This window comes from Zingiber officinale, chromosome 8B (assembly GCF_018446385.1).
Source record: "Zingiber officinale cultivar Zhangliang chromosome 8B, Zo_v1.1, whole genome shotgun sequence".
Lineage (NCBI taxonomy): Eukaryota > Viridiplantae > Streptophyta > Magnoliopsida > Zingiberales > Zingiberaceae > Zingiber > Zingiber officinale.
Window position 1 is genome coordinate 91,511,923 of NC_056001.1, and position 14,709 is coordinate 91,526,631.

Genomic DNA, 14,709 nt, shown 5'->3' on the forward strand with positions numbered 1-14,709 from the left:
CCTGCCAAACGAAGGTAGACCAATATCGGTCGATACATGCCTACCGAACAAAGGTAGGCCAATATCGGTCGATACATACCTGCCGAACGAAGGTAGGCCAATATCGGTCAATACATGCTTGCCGTATCAAGGTAAGTTAATAACGACTGATACATACTCTAGAGCAAAAGTATACTAATATCGGCCAAAAGGGTTAACGAATACCTCAGAAACATGTTGGATAAAATATTATTACAAATAGAAGTCACATGAAGAGAATCATAGATGAATAAAACGAATAGAATAATTCATGATGGAGAATATATATTTTGGCGGGAAATATGCTTTCAGATTGTCTTGCAGGCGCTAAACGACAAAGAAGGTACATCTGGGGTACAAAAAAGATTCCTTAAAAATCATCTTCCCCAAGTACGCGGCTGATGTCATAACGAACTCTAACAAACCGGGGTCCACTTCATGACTACGGAGGTTATATGAAGTGGTATAAAAGGGGGAATCCTCTCCGTTGGCCAAGTAAGTTCACAAGTTGACAAGTTGACAAGTTCACATCCCTAATTTTCTGGCTACTGTTCATCTTCTTATTCCTTCTTCCACGCCGAGAGAGATCACTAACTTGAGCGTCGGAGGGCCTAGCCAGGGATTCGCACCCCGGTCTTAGGTCACTGACGATATTGTTGGTTGGTCTCTTGTGCGCAGGAAACTTGGGAAGCTCCGGATCTGGGTTTTCTTCTGTTGGATTTTCTTCTCGCCATTAGAACTTTGCACCAGGAAGGTATTCTGTGATTCTGTTCTCTCCAATCCGCTTTGGGTTTCTCGGATTGGCATTCAGGCAGGTATTATTCTTCATCGAGGTAGTAGGTTTTTTCCTTCTAGCTCTCCATTTTGTCAAGCTTCTCAGACAGGATCAAATTTGGCGCCGTCTGTGGGAAACTTCACCTGAATCTGAGACTACGTGATGGAAGAAGCTGGGAAGTCGAACCTACTTACTATCAGTCGCGAGGATTTGGATCTCCTCATTAATTCTCATGTTCAGAAAGCCCTACAACAACAGCAGCAACAACTGCAAGCTCATACTGGGTCCACTCTGCCGACGGCCCATCATCCGGCGATATCAACTACTGAGCATCGAAAAGGAAAGGAGGTGGAAGAAGAAGAACCTTTGTATTTTCCTCCAGCTACTATTTCTCCAACCAGGCGTCCACGAGCCTTCCTTCGTACTCCCTTGGATCCAGGGGGTAAGAAGCCTGTGTTCCAAGAGTCCTCTGGTGAGGCGCCGGACAGAGAGAAACTTAAGATTAAAATGATAACTAGTGATAGTTCACTAGAAAAGGTCATCTCCTCATTCTCACAAAGTGTATTAGATGACCCACTTCCTAAGCGATATCAGAATCTGCAAATTGGAGAATATACCGGAACCTCAGATTCGAAAGATCATTTGTTGAAATTTGAGAATGTAGCTTTGTTGCAACAATTCTCCAATGGGGTGAAATGTCGGATGTTTCTCACTACTCTTGGGGGAGCAGCACAGCGCTGGTTCAAAAGATTACCTGAAAAGTCTATTCGAAAATTTAAAGATTTCAAGAAAGTCTTTCTGCATCATTTCTCCAGTAACAAAAGGTATCATAAGACCCCATGGAGCCTATTTTCAATTAAGCAGGCGTCTAAAGAATCCATCCGGGCATATATTAAAAGGTTCAATCAGGAAGCTATAGATGTACCTAATGCTACTACTGAAATATTAGTAAGTGCCTTCTCTCAGGGTTTAAATGATAATGATTTCTTTAAAGATTTGGTAAAAAATCCTCCTGTTAATTTTGATTCCCTGATTGAACGTGCCACTGAGTTCATTAACGTAGAGGAAGCCCAAGCTGCTCGTAGGAAAGAAGGTGTTCCCTCTTCTCCTACTCATGAGAAGGAGAAGGCTCCGACCCCGATACCTCCACCAAGAGGACCTAGAACCACTCATCCACCTCATCGGCAACCAGATTATCGTCCACAAGTTGTACAGCATGTAGAGATGCAGCCGGAGGTACCAAGGAGATGGTGTACTTATCATAAAACTAGCAGTCATCACTCTGATGACTGTTTTGTTTTAAGAAATAGACGAGCCAATAAAGAGCGCTATCAGAGGAAGAACTATTACCGGCAACAGTACCCCAGGCAGCAAAGTCCGCTCAAACCAGAATATCACCCGGATGGAACCCGGTAAGAAGCAATACCGGTCCCAGCTGGTACCAGCCAAGTATCAGATAAAGCACCTTCCGAAACCACAATGACTCGTTAGGAAGAGAATAGAAACAATGCTGCTCGGGGTAATATTAACATGATTACGGGCGGACCCACTGATGGGGATTCTAACAGAGCCAGAAAAGCACATGCCCGAAGATTGGAGATTCATGCAGTAGGATGCAGCATGGAACGAGCAGCCGATCCTGAAATAAGTTTTGGGCCCAAAGATCTAGAGGGGGTAGAAATACCTCACGACGACGCATTGATCATCAAAGCGGTGATAGCCAATTATACCATCGCTCGTACCTTCATAGACACTGGCAGCTTGTTATGCTCCGCAAGTGTACGGAAATGTCGCAAGTAATATAAAAGATTATCGTATCCACAGGGACTGGAATAAGCACTAGAAATGTCTCAATGCGAATTAGCTAAACAACTATCCAATTGTTTCAAATGCAAAGTGAAGGCAAACAAATCTAATATTAAAGATCAACAAACAAGAGTTTAGTGTTTTGGGTTATGATAAAGGGAGATTCTAGGAGTTTCGGTTTCTTTGTAAGATTTCTTGAATATAAATGGTTCACCAATTCTTATCCCTCAATTGCCAAACACTAGTAGAAAGTTGCCGGTTCTCTCTTGCAATAGATAACCGGCTAAGGACTGAGAAATGTATCTAAATATGATCAATTAGACGTGAACCTACGTTGTCCTTACACAGAAGCGCACCTATTACTATGCCTTCCTCGGATATCAACATAGAAGCCCACAACTTATTAATCTATCAAGATACAAGAAACTAATCACAAGATCCATCCTACTCTCTTGAATATTCCTATTTCCTCTTCAAGATTATCTCTCAAACGTCCTTACACGGGCTTGCACCTGTCACGTGGATCCCTCGGATGATCGAGTGAGAGTTTATCTTTACAAAGTCCACAAGAAATCCAAACAATCAATCAAGAATGAGAATTAAGCACAAATCACCATTAATCATTCAAGATCTAATTGATACAAGCAAGACAATGTCATTGAAACAAGAAATTGGTAAATCCACAAGAGATTACATCAATCCATCATACAAATACTCCCTTAATCCTAGAATACAAGATCTACTCCATGAATCGAGGAAGAATACCTGAAGAAATAAAGATTACAAGCATTTCTTAAATCCCCATTCCAAGAAACCAAGAAAAAGGGGAAAAGAGAAAACTTATCTACGAAGAAGCCTCGTCTTCGGATCCAATACTCGCTCCGGAGTCGAAATCGTCAAGAACTCCCCTCGAATCGCCCAGAAATCCTCCCAAGAATGGGAGGAAACCACCAAATCTTGCCTTCTCCCAAAGGGGGAGAGATCCCCTTTCAATTCATCAAGGAGGGTTTAAATAGAGGAGGAAATCGGGCGCCACACGGCCCCATGACACGGCCGTGTGAGATTCACACGGCCATGTCCAGTTCCAAAGCTGCACTGCAGTGTGACTCACACGGCCAGACCCTTCTATTCTCCGGAAATGCTACACGGCAGTGTGGTGCACACGGCCACCAGCTCTCGAAACCTCACACGGCCATGTAGATCTACACGCCCAAGGCCTTCTAATTTCTTCAAATCAAGACACGACCGTGTGAGATTCACACGCCATGTCCTCTTCCCTCTCTGTTAAAACTACACTGTGTGGTACACGGTCTGATGCTCTCTCCTTCAATTCCTTCCAAGCTTGTCCGAGGGCATAATCTTCACCAATTTCGACTCATGTGTACAGAAAATGCAGATCTCCAACCAAAAGAGTAAATATGCTAAAAGGAAAGCTGGAAGTATAAAATACATAGATCAAGCATGCTCAAAGTATGTAAATGTGCGTAAAACATGCATAAAAGAGTATATAATCTACGCACATCACCAGCCTGCTTTAAACCTTGTCCGTCCTCAAGCAAAATGCTGCAGTCTAAATTCATATGTTCTACAACACATTCATAAAACCTAGTGCACTTTCCTAACTCTATCAAAAAGTTTCATTAACAAGCGTGATCATGGAAACAAGTAAAGTATGGTTCAAGCATAAGAATCTTGTGCACAGTGTAAAAGTAACTCAACACCCTTCAAGTTTCAATCCATGTCCTAGTCAAGTCGTCATCAAATTTGAATTCCTAGTGTTTCCAGTGAAAGACAAGTAACCAGTGATAGGCACTTACTCACCATTCACTTGGTTCATATTTCTCAACTAACCCAAGGTCTCAAAGGTGTGCTCAATCTCAAGGGAAGCTAAGCAGTCATTTCCCAGTAACCTAACTCGGTCTCAAAGGGGTGACTTGCTAGATTCCACTCATGACAACTATTTTTTATATCCCTTATTTTTTTTTATAAGTGTTTGCATTGTGCAAAACTTATTCACAAATGTACTTTTAGCACACATGTTGGGATATTTTGATTTTTCCAAATGAGCTTTAATGATTTGAGCCTCATCCAGTAACCAAAATGAAAGTTGAGAAATCACCATGGAAATCAAGTACTAAGCAAACAAGATGAATCATGACTATTTCAATGACATCAACTATTCAAGCATCAAGCACAAGTGTAGTGAAGATAAACTCCTTAAGGTTGAACCAAAACTAAAACTCATCACCATAAGATTCTTAGCTTATTAATGCTTCCCAAGATAGAAAAAAGAACTACACAAAGTTTACTACTAGCATCATTCGAACATCATGAATCAAGACAATAATCGTGCTAACATTTCACTTGAATCCAAGAAAGCATATAAGTGAAGATTTGATGTTCTCAAAGATTTTTTTTTTTGCCATGATTATTTCAAAAACAAGCAAAATAAAGCAACACGCAATGAAAATATGAACCAACATGAAAAACTAACAAAAACTAAAAACTGAAAACCAAACTAAACAGTACATGACACCCCCCCAGACTTAAACTTTTCATCGTCCCGATGAAATCAATATGGTGGAGGAGGTGGACGAGGGAAAGGAGGTCTACGACATGGTTAGCCAATAGGAAAACTAGGAAAACCTGGAATCTCACCCAAGGATCTATGATACTCATATAAAGCATCTACTTGTTGGCTAGTAAGCATCATGCTCTGCATAAAATCTCTCATCCTAGCCTGATCAGTATCATAATCCTGCACAAACTCAGCCACTTGACCTTGAAAATTCTTCGTAAACTGAAAATGATTTTGTACCTCCCTAAACTGATCATCAGATAAAGAGAAGCGCCCCTCCAACATTTTTCATTGGGAATCTTGCTTCTCATGAAGTAATTCTAGAGACGTACGAAAATCTGAAAAATCAAACCTAGAAGATCACGTGCCATATGCAAAAGAATGCCTAGCGGGCTCCATAAAACTAGAAGGATGCGGGTGTCCATATGACGAGGGCTCATGATGTGGCTCAGTGTCTCTAGGTATAGAAGGGTTATCCTCAAAATCTAACTCAGAAATTACCCAATTAGCCGGGTTACGAATAGTAGTTCGTTCAGGAAAAGGAAGGGGTAAAGGAGAACCACTCCTCCTAGGAAACGCGAAACCATTCTCATCCCGAACGATCATTTTCATAGCAAGACATGCATCAATGTCAATCATGTCATTACCATGAATTATTTCCAACCCATCAACATCAAGATTTAAATTATAAGCTATTCGGGTAATCAAACCACCAAAAACAATTGATCCCGATGATGCCCTAGCAGATCTTAATAAGGTTTGAACAAAATGAAAACCAGATTCAAATTCAACCTTATAAAGCATAGCCCATAAAGCATAAAGCTCTATCTTTTAACCACCCCATCACTCTCTCTCCTACCAAAAATAGTTTTACCCATGACTCTATGTAGATACCTAAAGATGAGGTTTTGCATATGGGAGGCCTTAGCTCTTGAAGGCTCATAAGGTTGATCTAACCCAGTTCTTGCATTCCAAAAATGATTCCAATTAAACCTTGGATCAAACCTACGAGGGCTACCGGTGGTTAATCCAAAACAAGAATTAAAGTCACTAAATACCCATAGAAATTCTTGATTCATTAGTCTAAATGAGATTTTTCCAAAATAATCATCTTCATTAGTAAAATGGACATCCAATGAACTTAAAAATTCCAAAACAAGACGAGGATATGTAGGCAAATGTGTGTACATAATATCACTCCAATCCAAAAACCCAATCATCAAATCTACATCTTCCCTAATTCCAAGCATATCAAGAACAGTTGGGTCCATATATCTAGTACACACTATCTTTCTATTGACAAGAATTGCAAATCTAGTTACTTGATCATCATTTCTAAACACAATATTGAATTCATTGTCATTACCTTCGTTGCGTGAAGTCCTTTTGCCTTTGCCCTTCACTGGTTGTTTTCCTTTGTCCCTTGATGGCTCTTTCTCTTTGTCTCCACTGGATCCACCACCTCCTTTGCGAAGTTTCTTCAAAATATTGGACATCTTGATGAGTTTAGATAGGGGAAGAATTATCTAGGATTGGAAAAATGGAACTCAAAGAACAAAACTTCAAAGAGCAAAGATCTTAGGTTAGGAGAACAAAAAGTCCAAGTCTTAGAGAGGAGGAGAATCCGGATCTAAGAGATCTTGAGAGATTAGAGAGGAGTTTTTAAGAGATTGGGAGAGAAAGATATGTTTTGGAGAGTTGGGGGTGTGCGGAACACGGCCAAGATCTGGCCGTGTAAGGTAGAAAGAAGACTTTAATAACACTCCTACATGGGCCGTGCAGATCCACACGGCCTCCCCCTCTTCCTTTTCTGGATTCTTCGCACGACCGTGTCTGGGACACGGCCTCTCCTTCTTTCTTCTCTGGATTCTTTACACGGACGTGTTTGAGACACGGCCTAGACCTTTTTCTCCTCGGGAGATCCTACACGGCCGTGTCTGAATGACACGGCCCAAGCACTTCCCTTCTCTGCAACCTTTGCCTGGCCGTGTATAGCACACGACCGGGCTCTGTTTTGCACCTAACCTGAAAACAAAATCAAAAGAATGCATCAAACTAAAAGAAATTAAAATACAAATCAAAACGAACTAAAAGAACCGTTGGGTTGCCTCCCAAGAAGCACTTGTTTAAGGTCTTTAGCTCGACCAAACTTGATCATTTACTTCTTTTCCTCGCCCTTGGAGGACAGATATACTTTTCGTTTTTGTTGGGAGATCTTCTCCCAACATCTTCCACCACATTGTCTCCTTCGTTTGGTGGCCTTCCATGAGGATGGAAATTCCATTCCTCAAGTTTATAAATGCTTGTTCTGCTACAAGCATTTAAAAGAGACGAGACATGGTTAGAGATATTAGATAAATCATATTCCAACCTTTCCTTACCAATTACCAAAGAAAGCTTATGATTTTTGACATCAATTATAGCTCCAGCTGTAGCAAGGAAAGGTCTTCCTAATATGATAGGAATCCTGGGGTCCTCTTCCATGTCCAACACGACAAAATCTGTGGGAATAACATTCTCATCCACCTCTACTGGCACATCTTCTATAATACCCAAAGGGTACCTGCAGGAATGATCGGCAAGTTGAAGTGCCATAGTAGTAAGTTTAATATTTTTGAGACCTAATTTATTACAAATTGAATAGGGAATGAGGCTAACACTTGCCCCCAAATCACAAAAAGCTTTTTCAAAAAATTCTTTTCCTATGTTGCAAGGAATATAAAAGCTCCCTGGGTCCTTTAGTTTTGGGGAAGTGTTCTTCTCCAAAATTGCACTACATTCCTCACTAAGCGCAATGGTCTCAACCTCTCCTCTTCTTCTCTTGTTTGACATGAGATCCTTCAGGAATTTGGCAAATCTAGGCATTTGAAGAATAGCATCAATAAGAGGTACCTCTACACAAATTTCCTTAACTTTTTCTAAAAACTTGCCAAATTCTTCATCTTTCTTGAGCATTGTAAGTCTCTGAGGAAAAGGGACAGCTTTGCTCTGATGGTTCAGTGGAAGAGTCTCTTCAACCTCAATGGTACTCTCCTCATTAGCTTGAATCTGATTTGGTATAAGAGGAGAGAGCTTTTCTTCTTTTTGTATCCCTTTTGGAGCAGTCACTTGGGAGTCTCCCAAGGTCCGTCCGCTCCTAAGCTCAATTCTATTGCAATGCTCCATAGGATTCACATCAGGTTTTCCTGGAAGTTGTCCTGGTGCTCTGGATGATGAGGAAGCTAGTTGGGCAATTTGACTATCCTAGATCTTTTGATGCTTTTTAGAATTATCCATTCTCTGAATGAGCTTTGCTAAATCTTGCTTCATTTCATTCTGACTTGAGATAATTTCTTCAAGCATCTTTTCAATATTTGACTTTGGTAAGCCTTGAGAAGATAGATGTTGAAAATTTTGTTGCCCAGCTTGAAAATTTGGTCTTGCCCCCATAGATGGTCCTTGATCTTGATTATTTCTGTAAGAAAATTTGGGATGTCTCTTCCATCCAGGGTTATAAGTATTTGAGTATGGGTTGTTCTGCCTTTGATTGTAACTCATGATTGCATCACATTGTTCCAGTTGATTGATTTATGCAGTGATAGCTCCCAATGGACATGAGTCATTTGAGTGTTCTGAACTCCCACATACTTCACAAGATGTACTAATAGCATTGACCATATTAGCACTAGTCCCCATATTCTCAAATTTCTTTGTAAGAGCGTCTAATTTTGCAGACAAAAGAGTGACTGCATCTACATCAAACTTCCCTGATGCTTTAATTGCTGGGTTTACATAAGAATAGCCACCACTTCTTTCATTTGCCCATTGATGATGATTTTGTGCTACACTGTCAATAATTTCTTCAGCTTCATCTAAACTTTTATTCATAAGTGCCCCTCCAGCAGCTGAATCAAGGGACACTTTGGTATGATAGTTGATACCATTAAAAAAAGTGTGCAACACTAACCATCTTTCCAACCCATGATGTGGGCATTGTCTGAGCATACTATTATATCTATCTCATGCTTCAAAAAGAGATTCTGAGTCAGTTTGCTTGAAGCTTGCAATTAAATTCCTCATATGAGTTGTTTTGCTTGGTGGATAGAATTTATCAAGAAACTGTTGCTCACACTGCTCCCAAGTGGTGATGCTATTAGGGGCCAAAGAATTCAGCCATTGCTTTGCCCTATCTCTTAAAGAAAACCCAAATAATAATAATCTAACTGCTTCTGAAGGAACTCCATTCATTTTCATGGTACCATATATTTCATAAAAGACCTCTAAGTGTTGATTGGGGTCTTCATGAGGTCCTCCACCAAATTGGTTCTACTGCACCATAGATATAATTACGGGTTTGATCTCAAAGTTATTAGCTTCCACTGAAGGTCTTGAAATACTAGATCGAAAACCTCTTGCATAAGGTGCTGCATAATCCTTGAGTGGTCTATTCGCCATGTTCAAAAGTTCCTGTTCTTCAATTTGCCTTTGCAGAATTCTTCTTTTATGGAAAGTTCTGTCAATCTCAGGGTCAAAAGGAAAGAATTCCCCTGCAAAGTTAGATCTTCGCATACACAAGAACAAGATAACAAATGACAATTCAACAGAAAAAGGAAAATAAAAGAATCAAAAATGCAGAATTGAATTTGTATAAAAATAATTAACAAGAAGTAAAAGTTATACAAGAAAGTAAAAATAGAAATCTAATGATTAGTTACAACTATGCAATATGAAAGGAAAACAAATGTTATGTTTAGTCTAACTCAATTGATAATTCCTAATGTTATAGCTCGCCAAAAACTTGTTACGCTCCGCAAGTGTACGGAAATTTCGCAAGTAATATAAAAGATTATCGTATCCACAGGGACTGGAATAAGCACTAGAAATGTCTCAATGCGAATTAGCTAAACAACTATCCAATTGTTTCAAATGCAAAGTGAAGGTAAACAAATCTAATATTAAAGATCAACAAACAAGAGTTTAGTGTTTTGGGTTATGATAAAGGGAGATTCTAGGAGTTTCGATTTCTTTGTAAGATTTCTTGAACATAAATGGTTCACCAATTCTTATCCCTCAATTGCCAAACACTAGTAGAAAGTTGCCGGTTCTCTCTTGCAATAGATAACCGGCTAAGGACTGAGAAATGTATCTAAATATGATCAATTAGACGTGAACCTACGTTGTCCTTACACAGAAGCGCACCTATTACTATGCCTTCCTCGGATATCAACATAGAAGCCCATAACTTATTAATCTATCAAGATACAAGAAACTAATCACAAGATCCATCCTACTCTCTTGAATATTCCTATTTCCTCTTCAAGATTGTCTCTCAAACGTCCTTACACGGGCTTGCACCTGTCACGTGGATCCCTCGGATGATCGAGTGAGAGTTTATCATTACAAAGTCCACAAGAAATCCAAACAATCAATCAAGAATGAGAATTAAGCACAAATCACCATTAATCATTCAAGATCTAATTGATACAAGCAAGACAATGTCATTGAAACAAGAAATTGGCAAATCCACAAGAGATTACATCAATCCATCATACAAATACTCCCTAAATCCTAGAATACAAGATCTACTCCATGAATCGAGGAAGAATACCCGAAGAAATAAAGATTACAAGCATTTCTTAAATCCCCAATCAAAGGAACCAAGAAAAAGGGGAAAAGAGAAAACTTATCTACGAAGAAGCCTCGTCTTCGGATCCAATGTTCGCTCCGGAGTCAAAATCGTCAAGAACTCCCCTCGAATCGCCCAGAAATCCTCCCAAGAATGGGAGGAAACCACCAAATCTTGCCTTCTCCCAAAGGGGGAGAGATCCCCTTTCAATTCATCAAGGAGGGTTTAAATAGAGGAGGAAATCGGGCGCTACACAGCCCCATGACACGGCCGTGTGAGATTCACACGGCCATGTCCAATTCCTTCTCTACCAAAGCTGCACGGTCGTGTGACTCACACGGCTAGGACCCTATTGGATCGAGACCACGCTAGAGGGGGGGGTGAATAGCGTTCGTGGCAATTTCTTTCGATTCGTAAAACAAACGAGTAAAAACGCAGCGGAATAAAGAAATAACAAACACAGAGAGACAGGAAGATTTACTTCGTTCGGAGCCTAAGGCGACTCCTACTCGAAGGCCCGCGATCCTTGATCGCTTTCCGTGGGCAACAACTATAAGCACGATAAAACTATTACAGATTAACTACAATTTAAAGCAGTAAACAGATTATACCGACAACAAAAGACTAAATCGAAGCTCCGGGTTGTCGGGGTGTCGTTGCAGCACGCAGCTTGTCGCAGGGAGATTACTTAGATTCTTGTGTATTTTTGAAGCTGCACCTTGACCCTTCTTTTATATGATGTTCCGGGCGCCTGGATCCCTTCTGGGCGCCTGGAGTGTGACGTGGCCAGCCAACCAGGATGCTGCACGTGTCAACTTCGCGCAGGGGATAAACTTTGGTCCCGAGCGCCCGGACAGCCTTTTTCTAGCAGGTTCCTCACCTGCAAACAAAGGTTAGTCCGAGCAAAATTCTCTGCAAGACAGTGTTAGAATAAGACAAAACATCGTAAAGAAGAATTGACAGTCTTCGGACTGACTTCGGATTTCCAACCGGAAATCCTAGGTCGACCCGACGCCTACTGTTCCCTCTACGGGAACGCGTCCTCACCTACTCCACTCGGAGATTTACCTGTTGCCATCGATCCTCCAGATCGACTGGCTCAACACTCGATGCTTCCGGACTTTCTGCTGGACATCCGCTTCCCGGCTAGTCCAGACTTTCACCTGGTTCGCGACACCAGGACTTTCCACCTAGGGTTACCACCCCCTAGGACTTTTGCCTGAAGCTATCGACCTGCCAAGACTTTCCGCATAGGGTTACCACCCCCTATGACCTAGGGTTACCACCCCCTAGGGTTTTTCCCTTTGCCTAACCGCAGCTAGGACTTTCCTGAAATACTCATTCAACCATGTTAGATTACAACAACCCTTAACTTTGAATCCTTTGCCATTAACAAAATTCTGGTTCGATCGTCGGATGCTTCCCGCACCAACAATCTCCCCCTTTTTGATTATGGCAACCCATATTCAAAGTTAAGTGAAAAAACAAATGCATAAGTATATTAAGCAAGCTTAAGTATCTAAATTCAAATGAACGCCTAACTTAAGCTAACACTTAAACTTTTTGTAAACTTTTTGTGAAGCTCCCCCTTAATACAGGGTTTCCTTTTTCTTTAGAATTTCTCTACTTTGAATTTCTCTACTCTCCCCCTTTGCCATATATCAAAAATGAGCTAGTTTTGAAAAACTTAATTTTCAAGATAGAATTAAAAACATTTTAACTTAGGCAAGGGAAGTGAAGGACAACACCTTAGAATTTATTTTGTTTGAATAGACATAGAAAAACATGAGCTCTTTTTGAGTCTATAGAGTCTATAGAAAAACATTGGTTTCCAAAATTTTCATAGAAAAATTTTCAAAATACAAGTTTCAACTTCAGTGATTTTCAAATAAATTTGCAAGGAACAAATTTTTTTAAAGCTTTAACAACTTAATGAATTTTCAAAAGGGTTAAAAAAAAAATTTTCAAAGAAGAAGATATTTGAAAGTTAAGTTTGGAGAAAATTTTGATAAAACTGTTTAAGGAATGTTTTTGAGTAAGGAATGTTTTTGAGATAAATTTCAGGAATACTTAAGGCAAAGGAGAAGAGATAACCTTAATTTAGTTTTAGTAAGGTTTCGGTGTTCTAAAGTCCAAGCATGAGTCAAGATTTGGTTTTGATCAGGTATCAGAGCCCTTAAGTACAAACATGCTTAAACTTTAATATTGCCTCTACCAACTGTCTAACCATTTAGTTACTTGCTGATTGCCTAGAGGGCAACAGTGTTCACCTGGTTAGTCAAGTCAAGTCAATTGATCCAGTTAGATTTGACTAAGGCTGGAAGACTTGATTTGATTACTGTTAATTATGTATTTAATGCTCAGACTCATATTGATGCACAGAAATAAGCATTCTTGAGTCCAGGCTGTACCCTATGCATCTCACACCGTTCTATGTTTTACAAACACAATCAAGGTAAACCTAGGTGTTTGTGAGATGCTCTGGCTGAGTCCTGGAGGAACATGATTTCTAAGGGTACAATCCTAGACTAAATCCAACTTTCGAAAGTCTAGTAAAGTGGGGATTTTGGTAAATCAATTTTGCCTAGAAGTTATAAAAAAAAATAAAGAATATAAAGTTATAGTATCTATTCTACCCAACACATGCCTATTTGTCTTCTAAGTGAGCTGAACTCAAGTTCAGGTAAGGGTTTTGTGAAAATGTCAGCTAGGTTTGATTTTGACTCAACATAGTTGAGTATAATATCACCCTTAGCTACATGATCCCTTACAAAATGATGCTTCACCTCTATATGTTTAGTCCTTGAGTGATGAATTGGGTTTTTTGTTAGATTTATTGAACTTATATTATCAATTGAAATATTTATTTTATGATATTCTAGCTGATAGTCTTTAAAAGTATGCATCATCCATAGCAATTGAGATGCGCATTCACCTAAGGCTATATATTCAGCTTCAGTGGTAGATAAAGCAACACAATGTTGCTTTCTACTTGACCAACTTACAAGGCATTGCCCTAGAAATTGACAACTGCCACTTGTGCTTTTTCTATCTAACTTGCATCCAGCGTAATCTGAGTCAGAATAGCCATGAAGGTCAAGAGTGCAAGTTCTAGGGTACCAGAGTCCTATATTTAGAGTACCTTTAATGTACCTAAGTATTCTTTTAACATAGGTTAAGTGTGACTCTTTTGCACAGGATTGGTATCTTGCGCACATACCTACAACAAACAATATATCAGGTCGGCTTGCAGTTAGGTACAATAAGCTACCTATTACACTTCTATAATATTTTGGGTCTACTGGTTTTCCTACTGGGTCAGAGTCAATATTGATGTTGGTTGCCATTGGAGTGTTTATTATCTTTGAATTTTCCATGCAGAATTTTTTAATTAACTCCTTAGCATATTTAGTTTGATAAATGTAAATTCCATCTTTAGTTTGTTTTATTTGTAAGCCTAAGAAAAAATTAAGTTCACCAACTATACTCATTTCAAATTCACTTTCCATTAATTTAACAAATTCTTTTAGAAATTTAGAGTTAGTAGATCCAAAAATTATATCATCAACATAGATTTGGGCTATGAAGATGTCTTTTTCTACAGTTTTTATGAATAGAGTTGGATCTATTTTACCTTGGTTGAAGCCTTTGGAAATTAAGTGATTGGACAACCGTTCATACCATGCCCTAGGGGCTTGTTTAAGTCCATACAAGGCCTTTTTTAACTTAAATACGTGAGTAGGATTGTTTAAGTCTTCAAATCCTGGGGGTTGGCTTACATAGACCTCTTCTTTGATGAAACCATTTAAAAAGGCTGACTTAACATCCATTTGGTATAATTTAAACCCTTTATTTGCTGCATAGGCTAATAGCATTCGAATGGATTCGAGTCTAGCTACCGGTGCATAGGTTTCATCATAGTCTAAT

At 39.6% G+C, this 14,709-nt stretch overlaps 1 non-coding gene across 1 annotated transcript; it reads left to right on the plus strand.

Annotated features, from left to right (window-relative positions):
* The first annotated feature begins 9,132 nt into the window (after positions 1 to 9,132).
* Positions 9,133 to 9,238, plus strand: LOC122018318. Its single transcript, XR_006121734.1, has one exon. It is a non-coding gene; the product is annotated as a small nucleolar RNA R71 (small nucleolar RNA).
* The last annotated feature ends 5,471 nt before the right edge of the window (positions 9,239 to 14,709 follow it).